At 41.3% G+C, this 16,368-nt stretch overlaps 1 protein-coding gene across 1 annotated transcript in view; it reads left to right on the top strand.

Moving 5' to 3' along the window:
* The first annotated feature begins 787 nt into the window (after nt 1-787).
* Nucleotides 788-16,368, top strand: part of KLF8 (KLF transcription factor 8) — a 79,993-nt gene continuing 64,412 nt past the window's right edge. Inside the window, exon 1 of the mRNA XM_080652499.1 lies at nt 788-1,134. The gene's annotated coding sequence lies outside the window, so the exon portion shown is untranslated. The remainder of the gene's footprint in view (nt 1,135-16,368) is intronic.

Below are 16,368 nucleotides of genomic sequence, written 5' to 3'. Positions count from 1 at the left end.
TCAGTGATTTTTGCCCTGAGCAACCAGGTATTTTATCATGGACTGGAATGGAGAATGGTATTGCACATGATTTCTGATGGGTCATTCTGGAGTTCCACTAACTGTGGATTGCACTTCAAGGCCCTTCTCTGCCTACTTAGGTAGTGAGGGGTGGTGTGGGACTGCTGTTTTGGGTGAGTTCGAGGCATGAAGCACATTTCTGAGAATCCTCACCTTCTCTTCCCCTATTCTGGTCCGAAATATGGAGACTTAACACAGATGAGATTTAGAGAAGACTTGAATATACCGAGTCAGGCCAAACCAAGAGGCCCCAGAGACAGGGGATCTGCTGTAGCCACTTCAGTCCAGAAACTGTAAGGAAGTGGGCGGCGCCAGAGAGGGCGCTGCACAAACTTTCTTGGCTATCTGGAGCCTAAGGAACCACTTTTTTTCCCTTTCTTTCTTTCTTTTCTTTTTTTTACCAGAAACAAAGTAAAGAAAATAGATGGGGTAGAGTATGGCGTGGCCTGGCCGGCCCGGAAGGACTTTGGGTGGAGCGGACTGTGAAAGCTTCGGGGCAGAGGGGGAGGGGAAGCCTCCACTAGCAACTAAGCTCAGCTTCCTAAACTCAGCAGAAAGGTCAGAGGAATTGCAGGAAAAGGCCAGAAGCCCTGGCGTTCTGTCTGCCCGCCAAAGACGGACGAAAACCCAAGTTGTGCGATGCAGCTTTAAAGGGGCTGGTGATTGACAGAATGTGTAGCAGTGGATGGGGTGGAGCCGCTGGGTGGGGTCTGGGACCGGCAGCTGGGAGAAACCAAAAGGAAGAAAAAAGAAAACCATTGCCCCTGATTATCGCTAATGCCGGGCGGGGAAAGCTAGTCAGAAAGGGAGGAAAAGGAGGGCTTTAGAGCTCACCTCCACTCCCACCCACGGTCAACTCTCTCCAACCCTTCTGTCTCCTTTGGAGATCATTAAAATCGAGTGTACACCGGCCCTGGTCGGTGCCCATTACCTCTAACACTCCACTGAACTAGGTTTGCAGTACGAGGGAGTGAGGACCCCGAGTCCATCAGCTCAACCCCAGCCCCGCCCCGTCCGTTGGCCCTGGCCCCAGGCTGGGAGGAGAGGATGCCTCCGGAGGCGCAGAATCCAAAAGTAAGTCCCTTTCATTTTGCCTACCTACCCTTTTTTCCCTTCCTTTTGCCCCCCTCACTGGGGTCTCCGCTGGGCGGCGAAGGAGCCACCTTATAGAAGGAGACTCTTTCAAGGAGGATCCTGAGGGTGGAGCAGGGTGGGGTAAGAAAGGGAGGGAAGGGGAGGAGGGGTGGCGCTAGGGGAGCTGCCACCCATGGCATAGGCGCGCTCAGAGTTGGATGTTTGTATGGTTTGGTGCCTCGATTGCCCCTCAGATCATTAGAGCCTCGACTTACCCTCTCCAGGAGTTCTTTCTTTTTGTCACACTCCAGCATCCTTATCAGGTTGCTTAAAGCCTCTAGCTGTGAGTTGGGAGGGCTCCATCTTGCCTGGCTTCTTAAAGGGACAGTGCACTAGTTCAACTGAGGGAAATCTGTATTGGAAATTCAATTTCGAGAAGGACAGCAGTGACTCGCCTTACTATGACACTATGAGTTTGGGGGATATTTGCATGGGAAGGATAGCTTTTTCTCCCTCACACCAACCTCCAAACTTGGTTCTAATATCTAATATCCTTGATTATCAGGATGCGCACCCTTAAGTTGCACATTAGTTAACTGCAGTCAATTAGCAGTTTTAGGTGGATGGAAAATGTTCTGTTTCCTAAGAGGTGCCATGGCAGTGCAGATGACTTGAAAACAAGAATTCGTTCCACAAATATTTCTTGAATGCTAAATTCATTGCCTGTGGCTGATCCCACTGCTGAGCCGTGTCTATTAATATGTCAAGACCATGTAGAGTGGTGTCACTGACTCCTTTCTTAACAGATTGGTGGCCAAGGTTCCTTCTTAGGATATGGAAATGTATGTTGAATTTGATTCCAACATTTACCAAGCATCCATCACTTGAAAGTTCCAGTGGTTCCCCTTTATTGCCTTTCCTTTAGTATCAGGCATTCATATGCCCAAGCCCAGGTAGCTGGGAGAGGCAGCTGGAAGAGCTAAGAACTCAAGGCTAAATGGCATGCAAAAGGCCAAGGGTAGTATGCTTCAACAGGGAAGGGAAGGCCACCTTGGATGATCTGCCATTCCCACGTCCATGTCCAGTCAGGAAGATTGTGTTGGGGAGAAGGGCTTCACCAGCTCCCTTCTGATGTTAAATAAAGAATCCGTGTGGTGGAGACTTGTTAGAAGGTGTCGGATGGACCAGTGACATCTCTTCCATGTTTGTCTCATCTTTCTGCTTAGGGAGGGTGGCAGGACTGGGTGGAGCCTAATGATATCCCACAGGTTAAAGAGATGAAAACGTATTGTTTGAGGTTTTAGGGCTAGTATTTCACTCTGAAAGTTTCTGTTCGGTGGATGGAATGCCACAGCTCCCAGTGCTCTGCAATTTACCAGTTCAGCTGTCTCTGGTATTAAATACAAGTCACAGAGCCCCTCCCTTCTTTAATGTGTTGGGTTTCATTGCATCCCAGTGCCAACTCCCATCAAGGGCATGTGTTAGTTCTAGGTTCCTAGGCAACATTTAAGTAAAGCACCTTCCTCCATCCCCTCTCTCCTCAATTGATTTTCCAACCCGCAAAGTGACCTTATTGTGAGCGGCCATATCATTGAGTCCACTGGATTCAGATAAAAAAAAAGAAAGCCTCACTTAGAGGTATTTCCCCCTAAAGTCACTGGCCTATGGGCTCCTATAAACAAAGGAAACATAAATTCAACTGGCACTCTTCCTTACTTTCGTCAGTGGGAGTACAGTCTTGACGCAGAGCCAAGAACCACTTGTACATGTCACACCCACTGAAGTCTGCTATCCACACCCTTGCATGGAGGGTGGAGAAGCAACTATGTGTTGGTGCCATACCCAGCCTCCTGCAGTTGGTATGCATGGACTATGTTAGGAACAGGTATGCTTCCATTTTCACATTTGATTGTCCCTTTGTGTTCATATGGGTTTGTTTTCCTTTGGGAGAATTTCTAGTTGTAGGATATGGGAACTAGGAAGTTCTGAGCTCTCATAAAATACCATTGCTGAAATATGGTTATTTTCTTCCGAGGACAATGAAAGGTTTGTGAACCCACTAACGACTCACAGGCAAGCAATAGAAATCCTTTCCAAGGACTTCTAGTGGCTTCCCCAGAGCGATTTAAATTGTTTGCTGTCATTCATTCTGCTTCCTGGGATTGCGGAGAATTTCTATCTATTTGGAGGCAAAGGGGTTTCATGGGGGATAATTGTAAAAAGGATACTTTGTGCTTTCTCTGTAGTAGAGAGTAGATGTAGAAGTAATTTGGACCCTCAAGTTCCCTTCTCAGATGCCCGCATCTGGTGACCTAGGCTGTTCTTGCCTAGACTAGACCAGCGTGCCCGTACATTTACTTTGGTATGAGTTCTTTCCTGGTTGTTGCTCAGCCTTCAAGGATGAGGAGCTGTGATAAACAAAGCTATCAACACAATGTGCATTGTGATACGATGTTCTTTAATGAATTCATTGAACAAATACTTAGTCGGACTCTACTCTGTGTCATCACTGCACAGACTGGGGAATGTTATCTAATGAGGGTGTGTTGGTGGAGGGGAAAGCCAATAAACAATAAAGGTATTTGTCAGGTGGGGATAAGGTGGGAGAAAGAATAGAAGGCATTTGGGATTGCGGAGATATATCTACTATAGTGCAGTTAAAGAAAATTTCTCTTATATGGTGATATTTAAAAATATACCTGAATGAAGTGAGTGAGCCAGCCATAATACCTGAGGAAATGGGGTAATAAACACAGAAAAGAGAATTTGCAAAGGCTTGATGTGTTCAGGGAATCGAATCCGGGACCCTTCAGTCGGCAGGCAAACGCTCTTATCTACTGAGTATCACTGGAGTGGAGAGGAAGAGAGTGGTAGGACATGTGGTCAGAGGGACATAGAGGGCCTGATCATATAGGACCTTACTAAGATTTTGACTTTTATACTGAGTAAAAGCCATTTTTAAAATCTTTATTGTTGAAAATATTATAGATGTCCCCCTTTTGTTTCCCCATTGACCCCCCCTTCCCCTCAGTCCTTCACCACCTTATTGTCTGTGTCCATGGTTATGCGTACAAGTTCTTTGGTTGATCACTTCCCACCCCCTCACCCCTGCCTTCCCTCTGAGAATCCTCAGTCTGTTCCATCCTTCCATGTCTCTGGATCTATTTTGTCCATCAGTTCATTTGTTCATTAGATTCCACATATGAGTGAGATCATGTGATGTGATACTTGTCTTTCTCTGACTGGTTTATTTTGCTTAGCATCTCCAGGTCCCTCCATGCTGTCTCAAAGGGTAAGAGATCCTTCTTTTTACAGCTACATAGCATTCTATGGTGTAAATGTACCACAGCTTTTTTATCCATTCATCTGCTGATGGGCACTTGGGCTGTTTCCAGATCTTAGCTATTGTAAATAGTGCTGCTATGAACATAGGGGTGAATATATTCTTTCTGATTGGTGTTTCAGGATTCTTAGGATATATCCCTAGAAGTGGGAGTAAAAGCCATTTTTAAAGAAAATAAATAATCAACAATTATTTTACTTAAAATTCTACTCTAAAATATCAATATGGTTTATGTTTTTATGCTTTAGATAGAATGTTTCTTTTTTTAATCCTCACCCGAGAATATTCTTCTGTCAATTTTTCGAGAGAGTGGAACAGAGAGGGAAAGACAGAGAGAAATATTGATGTGAGAGAAACACATCGGAATCAAACCCAGGACCCTTCAGTCTGCAGGCCGACGCTCTATCTACTGAGCCAAACTGGCCAGGGCTGGATAGAATGTTTCTTTAAAGATAAAACTTAGTAAGCTTATTGCTGAATTCATGTCAACTGATACAATTTAATTTCATACTAACCATTGTTGGATAATACAATTACCTGGAAAAGGTTTCATACACATTTGAAACTACTTAAATATAAAAAGCCTCTTCAATGCACTTTAATAAAAAAATCACAATAAATTTATTAGCACTAGAAAAATATTTAAGCTTTTAAAGAAAACTTCACAAGAGTTTACTCTATCATGAAATTGTGAAAAGTATTCACTTGGAACTTAAAAACAAAACAACTTTCAGTCTTTTTGGCCTCACAAGATTTCTTTTAAGCTATTCTCTGTTCTTCTCCCCAAGTCCTTCCCAGTGGGGAAGTATGTTTCATGTATCATTTTATTTAATCCTCACAATAATGTTGTGAGGTAGGCACTATTGTCGTCTCCATTTTATAGCAAGGAAATTGAGACACGGAAAAGTAAAGTACTTTACTGAAGGTCACACAGTAAGTGGAAGAGGATCCATTCTCTCCTGTACCTTCTAAGTTGTTCCAACAGCTTTCTTCTCTCATCTTCAATTTCTTTTTCTTCTTTGATTCTCTCACCCATCCAAACATTCCCACCTAATATATAGTATATAATTAACATTTACTGAATACTTACTGTGTGCTCAGCCCTCTATACACTTTACATGTATCAATTCATATAACAAAACAATCCTATCCACTATATACTATTATTTCCCTCATTTTTCAGTAAGGGAAATTGGGGCACAGAAAAATCAAGCTATTGCAAATAATGCTACAATGATCATAGGGGTGCATATATTCTTTTGCATTAGTGTTTCGGGTTTCTTCAGATAAATTCCCAGAAGTGGAATCACTGAGTCATAAGGCAGTTCCATTTTTAATTTTTTTGAGGAAACTCCACAGTGGCTGCAGTTGTGGAATTGTGCACCTGAAACTATGATTTTGTTAACTGGTGCCACCCCAATAAATTCAATAAAAGGGGGGAAAATTCCAGAAATAAACCATTCATAAGTTTAAAAAAATCAAGCAAAAGCCCTGGCCGATGTGGCTCAGTGGATAGAGCATCAACCTGCAGACTGAAGGGTCCCGGGTTCGATTCCGGTCAAGGGCACATGGCTGGTTTTCGGGCTTGATCCCCAATAGGGGGGTGTGCAGAAGGCAGCTAATCAATGATTCTATCTCATAATTGATGTTTCTATCTCTCTCCCCCTCTTCCTTCCTCTCTGAAATCAATAAAAATGTTTTAAAAAAAAAATCAAGCAACTTTCTCAAGAAGTATAGGTAGGGTTTGGATGGTCAGAATGGAAGGGAAAGGACATTCTAAGCAGAAAGAATCATATAGCCAAAGGCAGAATCAATACAATGTGGGCCTAGAGGGGAATGGACTAGGGCTAGGGAAGGGATGAGGTTAGATAACTCTACTTTTGGTGATAATATAGGTGGGGCAAAATTAGCTGCTGGAAAACCAGGAATGTCAATATTCTTCCTCTATAGTGTCTCAGGGAAACAGCCAGGTTTCAAAGAATCTTATTATCTAGCTCATGTTACCTGATGCTCAGATGGACCATATTATGTTCTTTGGAAAGTTGTTCCCTGAGTTGGGGGCACTTTTGCTGGACAGTGATGGCATGGTAGTAGAGCAGAAAATATTCAGAGGCGTTTAGAGTGCTTTTTTTCTGCTGTAGTGGAATGCGATCTGTAGCTTTGGTTTATTTAAACCTGACTATACATTGACCATTTCCACATATATAAGGCAGATAGCTTTGAAAGGGAGAAGCAACATTCATTCATTCATCTTATTTGCTTTTTCAACATACATGCCCTGAGAACCCTATATGTGGCCAGCTCTGTGCCACAGGCTGGGGATACAAAAAGATAAGACCTCAACCTTGCCCTCGAACTCAGCTGGGAAACAAAGTTCTACCAAACAAGTAGTATTTGTTCACATACTATATGCAAAGGACCATGTTAAGCCCTTTGCATGTTTCTCGTGTAAATTCATCATAGGATTTTACTCATTTTGTTGATAAAGACACTGAAGATTACAGGAAGGCTGAATAAACTCAAGGAGGGAGGAATTTGGAAACTGACAAGTAGGCAAATCGTTAATATGAGCAGGAAAGATGTGGGTGACATTGGGGGTCAAGGAGTCAGAGAGGACTTGCTAGAGTCTTGAAAGATAAATATGAGTTTTCAAGGCAAGTAGCGAAAGCAAGGACATTATAGAAGGAACATCATGTGTAAATGAATGGAGGTTCCAGAGAGGTGGTGTATTTAGGAAATAGTGAGCATAACGATGTTCTGGGTCAGTGGCAGGAAAAAAAGACTGGAAAAGTAGACAGAATCAGGACACAACTATAAATAAAGGAGTCTCTGTTTTTTATAGGCACAGTATTAAGAGCACTTTCCCCAAAAGTCATTCTTTACTTTAAAAAACCTTAGGGATTACATAAACAGCTGCTTCATGTGCTAAATAAACTAGAGACATCTTTAGCACCGTGTCATTCTACAGAGACCAGAAACATTTCTGGGGCCAGAAGGTAGACACAAACCTGAGTACTCATTGAACCCCAAGAGTCATTGCAATCAGGGAAAAAGGGTGAGATCTGTACTTTCTGGGAGGCCAGAGTAATAGTATGGCTGCTAGTCAGACATTCAAACAATATTCATAAGAACGACAAAAAAGAACAATAACAAGTGTGACAGGTACTACTCTAAGCACTGGATTTATTATTTCCATTTGATAAACGGAGAAACTATAGCTCTTCAAATCTATGACCATACCAGTAAGGAAACTGGGAACCTTCTGCTAATAATCAGCAGAACTTGAATTTGACCAGATAGTTGGGCTTTTGCAATCCACATTTTTAATCATTATATGTTCAGCTAGCTAGTCAGCAAGACCAAAAGGAAATAGATCAAGGTGGGCCCAAATATCGGTGTAATACAGTGCACAAATGGGTATACATGAAAAATACAATAATAGATGAAAGATTTAGGAAGTAAGGAAATAGCAGGTGAGACAGGAAGTTTGCTGACTGAGGTCACCACTCAGGGGTCCACAAACCACACTGAGGCCACAGATATACTTTATATTGACAATGTTTTCTAAAATTTGGTTTCATTACCGGTGTATACAAGTGGAATTTTTCACGTAAAACGGGTAGGGAACGTCTGTCCTGCAGGCTGTATAAGGCCCACGAAATCCTTTGGTCTGGCCAAGGCATTAGGGGTGAGTTAATTAAACGTTTGACCAAATATAGCAGGCTAATTCTTAAGTGGATCATTTTGTATGGCCCGCGAATGATGTTATAAATATCCAAATGGCCCTTGGCAGGAAAAAGGGTCCCCACCCCTGATGTAAAATATAGGTTTGCAACTTTCTTGAAAAACTTGAAATATTTCGCGTCACTGGGCCTATACTGCTGCATGGTGACAATCACCAGGAATTGAGCAGCAGCTGCCCCTTTAGACATGTTATTTATTCATTTCTATCCTCTAGTTGCAAAAGGCAAAACCAGCTGGAGCTAGTTTAAGCACAAGAGGAATGTGACTGACTCTTGGGAATGAACGGGGTTTTGGAAATTGAAAGTTGTTGGGAACTCAGGCTTTTTTTTTTTTTCTTTTTTTCTGTGTCTCCTATCTGGTTCTCTCTGCATATCAGCTTCTTTTTTTTTCTCTTTTAGTAGATGAGAGCATGGAGTGGGCAAGAGATAGCTTCGTTATCTCCTAAGTTCATATGTTACAGTTCAGTCTCATAGAAAGGTACTGGCTGGCTTAGTACCAATTACCAAGTCACAGGGAATGGGCACTGATCGAGTCAGTTGCCTACCCCTAGATAAGCATACTCTGGCCCAGGAGGCTAGGGTTATGTAATATAAACTAGGGGCACACATTTATAAATCAGGTTGGAGTTATAAGGGGATCATTATGTGTGGAGCAGACACTTCCAAATGTATCCCCTGTGCCACGTATTATTTGGGTTCTACTCACTTTGTGGTAGCTTCTTGTGTTCTCTTGGAGGTCTTTCAACCTACTGCAGGCCTGGCCTATCTGACCTGCTTGCCAGGTTTAAACCTGTTATTTTGGGAGTGTGTAGGGTTCAGTACACCCACATTGTTCCTATTACAAAGCAATTTGAGGCCAAAATTGCCAGAATACCCTACCCTGCCTTTCTTTTAGCACTTTGAATCCCACAGGGCTTCCTTCCTCCAGTAGCTTAAAATCACCTTATTCATCATTATAATGACCTCTAGGCCACTGAATAAGGCCTGGTGAGTGCATTCTTAAAGAGTTAATAGCCCTGGATGAAAAGGAGGCAGGCAGGTCTAAAGGAGAGCAGCTAATGGTGATGTGCTCAGGACTGAAGAATTAGCAAAAGTTCCATTCATAAGTGTAATGCCTGGGCTTTAGAATTAGACAGGATGACGGGGATTTACTGTGTTTTTCTTCTTGGATTCCTTTGACGCAAAGGAGCTTTCCAAGTTTTGTGGTTCCCAGCTGAGACTTTGGACACTTCTTGTTTCAATGATTTTTTTTCAATGACTTCAAAGTTCCCTTCCTAATACTCCTTACAAAAGTAGCAGTTGATATAGAAAGATTCCACTCTCAGCCCAGAGCTTTGGGGTGCAGGAATTGCTAGTCCTAGAGGGTGTTGAGAGGGAAGCTTCCCCCACTCCTGAAAGTACTGAAGTAAGCTGCCCAGTCTGAAACTATTCTCTCTCAAGATCATGAGATGGATTCCTTCCAAAGGAATTCAAGCTCTGCCCCAGTCCTGCAGCCTCTTCTGGCATTCGCTTTGCCTTTTATAAATAGAATAGAATTATCCTGACTTCCTCAAGCAGAGTTGCTTATTGCCAGGGTAATATTCTACACTCTTCAGTGCTAAGAGAGAGGAACTCAGAGCCAAAGCCAGGAAACTTCCTAGAAAGAGAAATTTCACTTAGGACATTTGAAATCTGAGCAGACATTGGTTTGCTTTCTCTTTCCTCTTTATTGAAGTTAACGTTGCAATAAAGTGAGTATGGTTCTGTTACTTTGGATCCTCTCTCTCCTGCCTCTAGCTCCTTTAGTTGGCAGGTTAAGACAGCATTTATTGCAAATGCCAATAAAAGTTAACATTTATTGAGCAATTACTATATGCAAGACACTGCTCTAAATTCTTTACAATACCTATCTGGTAATTGTTATGATGATTACATAACATATAAAAGTAATGAGCATATAATGTTCAGTCAGTAAATGGTAGTATACATATTTGCTATCTTCTCTCTTCTCCCTTAAAAAGTACTTGGATTAGGTTCACTATAAGCTCATGCTTTCCAATCTCAGAGGGAAAATCCTGGCTGCTTTACCATCCTTTCATCCAACCCCACAGTAACTGATCCAAGATTTTTAAATATTTTCAACTGCCCATTCATACCTACACCCAACTTTGGCCTCCGTAACTTGCTGATGAAACTATACAGATTCTCTCATGTTCCTTTCACTTAAGTCAGTACTGCTCAAACTTCAATGTATATAAATCAACTGCAATTCTGCTTACAATGCAGATTTTGAATCAGAAGGTCTGGGGTGAGACCTGAGGAGATTCTATATTTCTAACAAATTTCTGTGTGATACAGATACTGTTGGGTGGATAACATTTTGTGTAGCATGGCTCTTAAGAAGACTAAGGTTCACCAATCTCTCTCTCTCTCTTTTTTTTTTTTTACAGATGAAGAGACTGAGATTCTAACTCAAAAAAGATAAATGCACCCTAATGTTCATTGTGGCATTATTTAATTCTTTACAATAGCCAAGACATTGAGACGATCTAAGTGTTCATTGATAGATGAACACATAAAGAATCTCTCTATATAAAAGGCTAATATGCAAAGTGTCCCCTCGGGAGTTTAACCGAGAGACCAGGAATTCCATCACTTGCTATGACGTGTGCTGACCACCAGGGGGCAGTGCGGAACTAAGGGAGGCCCTGGCTGGCAGCCAGCAGCTGAGGAAGGGAGGCCCTGGCCGGCAGCCAGAAGGCCCCTATTGGCCCTGATCGCTGGCCAGCCCTAGGGACCCTACCCGTGCATGAATTTCGTGTACCGGGCCTCTAGTATATATATAATTAGCCATAACAAGAAGGAGATATGTAAGTGGATCTTGAGGGCATTATGCTAAATGAAATAAGTCAGACAGAGAAGGAGAAATACCATATGATCTCACTTGTATGTGCAATCTAAAAATAACCCTCATAGATACAGAGAACAGATGGGTGGTTACCAAAGCAGGGTGTGGGGGATGGCCAAATGGGTGAAGGTAGTCAAAAGGTATAAACTTCCAGTTATCAAATAAATAAATCACGTGGATGTAATGCACTGCATGATAATTATAGTTAGTAATACTGTAATGAATACTTGAAAGTTGCTTCAGGTCTTATGTTTGGGTCTTTGATCCATTTTGAGCCAATTTTTGTATATGGGGACAAGCAACAGTCTAGCTTCATTCTTTTGCATGTGGCTTTAAAATTCATTAATATGTGGGATAGAAAACTGAAAGCAACAAATTAACAAACAAAACCTCATAGACACAGACAACAATATGGTGATTACCAGAGGGGAAGGTGGATAAGGGTTTAGTGAAGGGTAGAGAGGGTCAAGTGTATGGTGACGGAAGGAGATTTGGGTGGTGAACACACAATACAATATACAGAAGATGCATCATAGAATTGTACACTTGAAGCCTATAGAATTTTATTAACCAACTAGTGGCTCGGTGCACAGATTCGTGCACATTGAAAGGAAATTAACTAGAAGAAAGATTCATGTGGTAATTACATTACTGCAAAAAATTAGTATATATAATATAGTATTATAAAATTCAAATACAAAATATTTTAATATCGCTATTCGCCCTTTCTCTATAATAGAGGTGTCAGAGATAAAGAAAATTAGTAAAATATATATGAAAATAATATATAAATTGATTAATAAATAAACAAAAACATGATATAAAAACAACATTGATGCAAACAATGACTGATAAAGTGATTAAACATTCTAATATCTCCCTGTATACCACATTAAGAGTAAAAACACTTTCAGAGTGCTTGACTAATTTCCCTTGTGATGAAGTATTTACAACTTTAACGTCACACGCTCTTCGAACTTGAGAGAAAGCAACATATAACTGACCATGTCTGAAAACAGGTTCAGGTAAGAATATTCCTACTCTGTCTAGAGTTTGTCCTTGTGATTTATTAATAATGCGCAAGTCAAGGTTTATTTTTAAATTGCCAGTGCGCATCATATATATCGGCCAGTCATCAGATGGACCGTCGGATGCACGTATGGTCACTTAGCCTTTTATATATATAGATTTTATCCCAATAAATTTAATTAAAAATGTTAAGTGATTTTCACAGGGTCATACAGACTGACAGCTGTCAGAAGGATGAGGGGTTAAGGGGCTGGGTGAAGTAGATGAGGGGATTAAGCAAAAAACACCTCAAAGACAGACAACAGTATGGTGATTACTAGAGGGAAAGGGAGGTGAGGGGAGGTAGAAGAGGGTACAGGGGGATAAAGGGTGATGGAAGGTGACTTGACTTGGGGTGGTGAACACACAATACAATATACAGGTGATGTATTCTAGAGTTGTACATCTGAAACCTATATAATTTCATTAACCAATGTCATTCCAATAAATTCAATATATTTTTTAAAAGAAAAAAAAGCATGATTTAAAATAATTAGTTTCTCTATCCAGGTAATGTAGTTTACACACTTACTCCACTGGACTCTAATTTTGTAATTGTCATACTTTGGCTTTCCCAAAATAGTCACTATATCCTTCTGCGGTGTTCCAGGGCAACCCTGTCTGCCAAAGGCTGGCCATCTGCATGAGGACCTCCTGAGCTGAGAATTTGGCTAGATGAACATGTGGCACACATGATGGAGAATTCTATGGGTCACTAAGAAGAGCTGGTTGTCATGAGTCATTTCTGACAGAGAGGAGATTTCCGAGTGAATGATTGCAATATGTGCAGTTAGAGGGTCAGTTAGAGCATCAAGGAAAGTAACATAATGTAGCGATTAAGAGCAAAGGCACTGGCCCTAGCTGGTTTGGCTCAGTGGATAGAGGGTCGGCCTGTGGACTGGAGGGTCCCAGGTTCAACTCTAGTCAAGGGCACATGCCTGGATTGCAGGCTCGATCCCCAGTAGGGGGTGTGCAGGAGGCAGCCGATCAATGATTCTCCTTCATCATTGATGTTTTTCTCTCCCTCTCCCTTCCTCTCTGAAATCAATAAAAAATATTTTCTTTAAAAAAGAGCAAAGGCACTGGAGTAAGTAGACAAACCTGGGTTCAGGTCCTACTTCTTCTACTTTCTGTGTAGGACCTTAAGCAAGTTGTTTAGCCTTTCAGAATTCAGGATGATGATATTGTACCTAACTCATGGGGATGTGAGGATTAAGTATGCTAGTACATAAAAGTTCTTAGCACAGTCAAACTAAGTGATAGTTATTTTTGATCCTCCAGCAGTATCCCCCACTTCCAGGTAGCTAAGCCCTCTGGAAAAATTTTACAAATTCTGTAAGGCCTGTCTCCAAGCCTTTCCTGAGCCCCTTCTCTTGTGACATTTATCCTATTTTTTGCCTGACAATTATAAATATACTTGCCTCATCCCTCCTTGCTAGACTGAAAGTATCTCAAGGGTGTGATGATCTCTAAGTCCTTCCACAAAGACTAACAGAGTGCCCTGCTATGATATGGTAGGCACTCAATATACACTGAGTGGCCAGATTATTATGATCTCTGAACACATAATAATCTGGCCACTCAGTGTGTGTGTGTGTGTGTGTGTGTGTGTGTGTGTGTGTATATATATATATATATATATATATATATATATATATATATATATATATATATATTAGAGGCCCGGTGCATGAATTCATGCATGGGTGGGGTCCGGCCAGCCTGGCCAGGGGGAGGGGACAGGGGCGGTTGGCCGGCCTGCCTGCTGGTCGAACTCCTGGTCGAGGGGACAATTTGCATATTAGCCTTTTATTATATAGGATATACACTGAGTGGCCAGATTATTATGTGTTCAGAGATCATAATAATCTGGCCACTCAGTGTATGTTGACGTGAGTTAGATTGAACTGATTTATATTTAAAATGTACTAGTACTTACAAACAAGTACCAGCATTTTTTGTCATGTTGTAACTCTGCTATTGGCCTTGACATCCCTTCTTTCCAGAGATCCAACATATGTTTCACATTGGTTGTTCAAGATTATTTGGCACAGATGTGAGTTGGGAGTTCACAGTTTCCAAGGAAGGATCTTTTCTGTAACACTCACAGCAGGTGATAGAGACCAAAATGGCAACAGACACTGTCAGGTTAATTCAATAAATATTTATTGAGGGTGTTATATGTAATATTGTGCTAAATCTATGGGGGTATGCAAAGCTCCAGGGGAGAGAAGGAATGGGGGTTCTATGTATTTAAAGGGGGGTGAAGATATATAAATTCTGACTATTCTATAGTCTGAATGTTTGTGACCTCCACAAATCCATATGTTAAAATCCTAATCCTCAAAGGTAATGGCATTAGTAGGTGGAGCCTTTGGGAGGTACTTATGTCATTTAGGTGAAACCTTCAAGAATGGGATTAGAGACCCTGACACATAGTGAGTGCTCATAAAAAGCTGTTGAATGAACAAAAATGGGATTAGTGCTTCACAAAAGAGGCTCTAAAGAGATCCTTACCTCTGCCACCATGTGAGGACAAGGTACCAACCATGAACCTTAGAAGAGGGCCCTCACCTGACTATGCAGACACCTTGATCTTGGACATCTCTGCCTCTAGAACTGTGAGAAATAAAATTCTGTTGTTTATAAGACACCCAATTCTGTGATATTTTGTTATAGCGACTGAGGCTTCAAAATTTCCAGGTCCGGGTAGCTAATGAGTGGTGTGTGCAATGATTCTTTGGAGGGGTGAAGACTGCCTAAGGACCTTGATAGATTTGTTTTAAAAAATTTAGAACAGTGGTTCTCAATCTTGGCTGTATTTTGGAAACACTTGGCACGGGGATTTTAAAAATAGTGATGTTTGGGTCCCAACTGGCAGATATTCTGATGCCATTGGTCTGGGGTGCCTTTGGGCACTGATAGTGTTTTAAGTCTCCCCAAGTGATTCAAATGTGCAACCAAGGTGGAAAATCACGGCTTCAGAGTCATGTTTCTGAAGGAGCCCAAAGTGGTTTGGTTCAGGTCAGTACCTCTGGCTTGAGTAAGATAAAAATTAGTCTATTTATTTCAAGGACATTCCACAGTATGATTTGGTCATCTGTTTCTTGGAAGGAAAAATACTCTTTCATAACAGAATCATCATCATGACTCTAAGGGATTCATTCAATCACTTGTATGTTTACGCAGGAAACATTGAAGAAGACTATTAATTTTCTATTACTGCTTTAACAAATTACCACAAATTTGGCTTAAAACAACACATATTTATTATGTTATAGTTATGGAGGTCAGAAGGTCTAAAATCAGGGTGTTGGCAGGACAGCATTGTTTCTGGAATGTCTAGTGGATAATCTATTTAATTGCCTTTTTCAGCTTCTAGAGGCTAATCATATTCCTTGGCTCATAGCCCTATTTTTCTGACCTTCTCTGACTCTTCTCTCTCTCTCCAGTAAGGACTCTTGATTACATAAGAAGCATCTGGATAATCCAGGATAATCTCCCCATCTCAAGATCCTTAATTTAGTCCCATTTTCAAAGTTTCCTTGGCCATATAAAGTAACATATTCATAGGTTCCAGGGGTTAGGATGTGGGCTTCTTTGGAAGATCCTCATTGAGCCAACTACAGGGACTAATGATTACAATGGCACTGTGACTGAATATTTACTTAAGTCCTCTAAGCCACAGGACAAACACTTAATGCTTTTTCTTTTTTTTTTTTTTTTTTTTTTTTTTTTACTGTGGGCTCAGTCCTATGCTCAATGCATTAATGACTTTATTTCAGTTAATGTTAGGAGACGACTGCAACTATTATCCTCATATTTCAGATGAGAAAACTGAGACTAATAGAGATTAAGTGACTTGCTCAAATCATATAACAACTAAGCTAGATTGCAAACCCAATGTTTCAGTAACCTAACCATTGCACAATACAATTTCTTCTAGTACCCCTGACTTTAAGGGCCTAGGCCCATGGTCGGCAAACTGCGGCTCGTGAGCCACATGCGGCTCTTTGGCCCCTTGAGTGTGGCTCTTCCACAAAATACCACGGCCTCGGCGAGTCTATTTTGAAGAAGTGGCGTTAGAAGAAGTTTAAGTTTAAAAAATTTGGCTCTCAAAAGGAATTTCAATTGTTGTACTGTTGATATTTGGCTCTGTTGACTAATGAGTTTGCCGACCACTGGCCTAGGCA

The sequence above is a fragment of the Plecotus auritus genome, assembly GCF_963455305.1.
Source record: "Plecotus auritus genome assembly, chromosome: X".
Lineage (NCBI taxonomy): Eukaryota > Metazoa > Chordata > Mammalia > Chiroptera > Vespertilionidae > Plecotus > Plecotus auritus.
The sequence above is the reverse complement of the archived record's forward strand: the minus strand, read 5'-3'. Positions and strand labels throughout refer to the sequence as shown.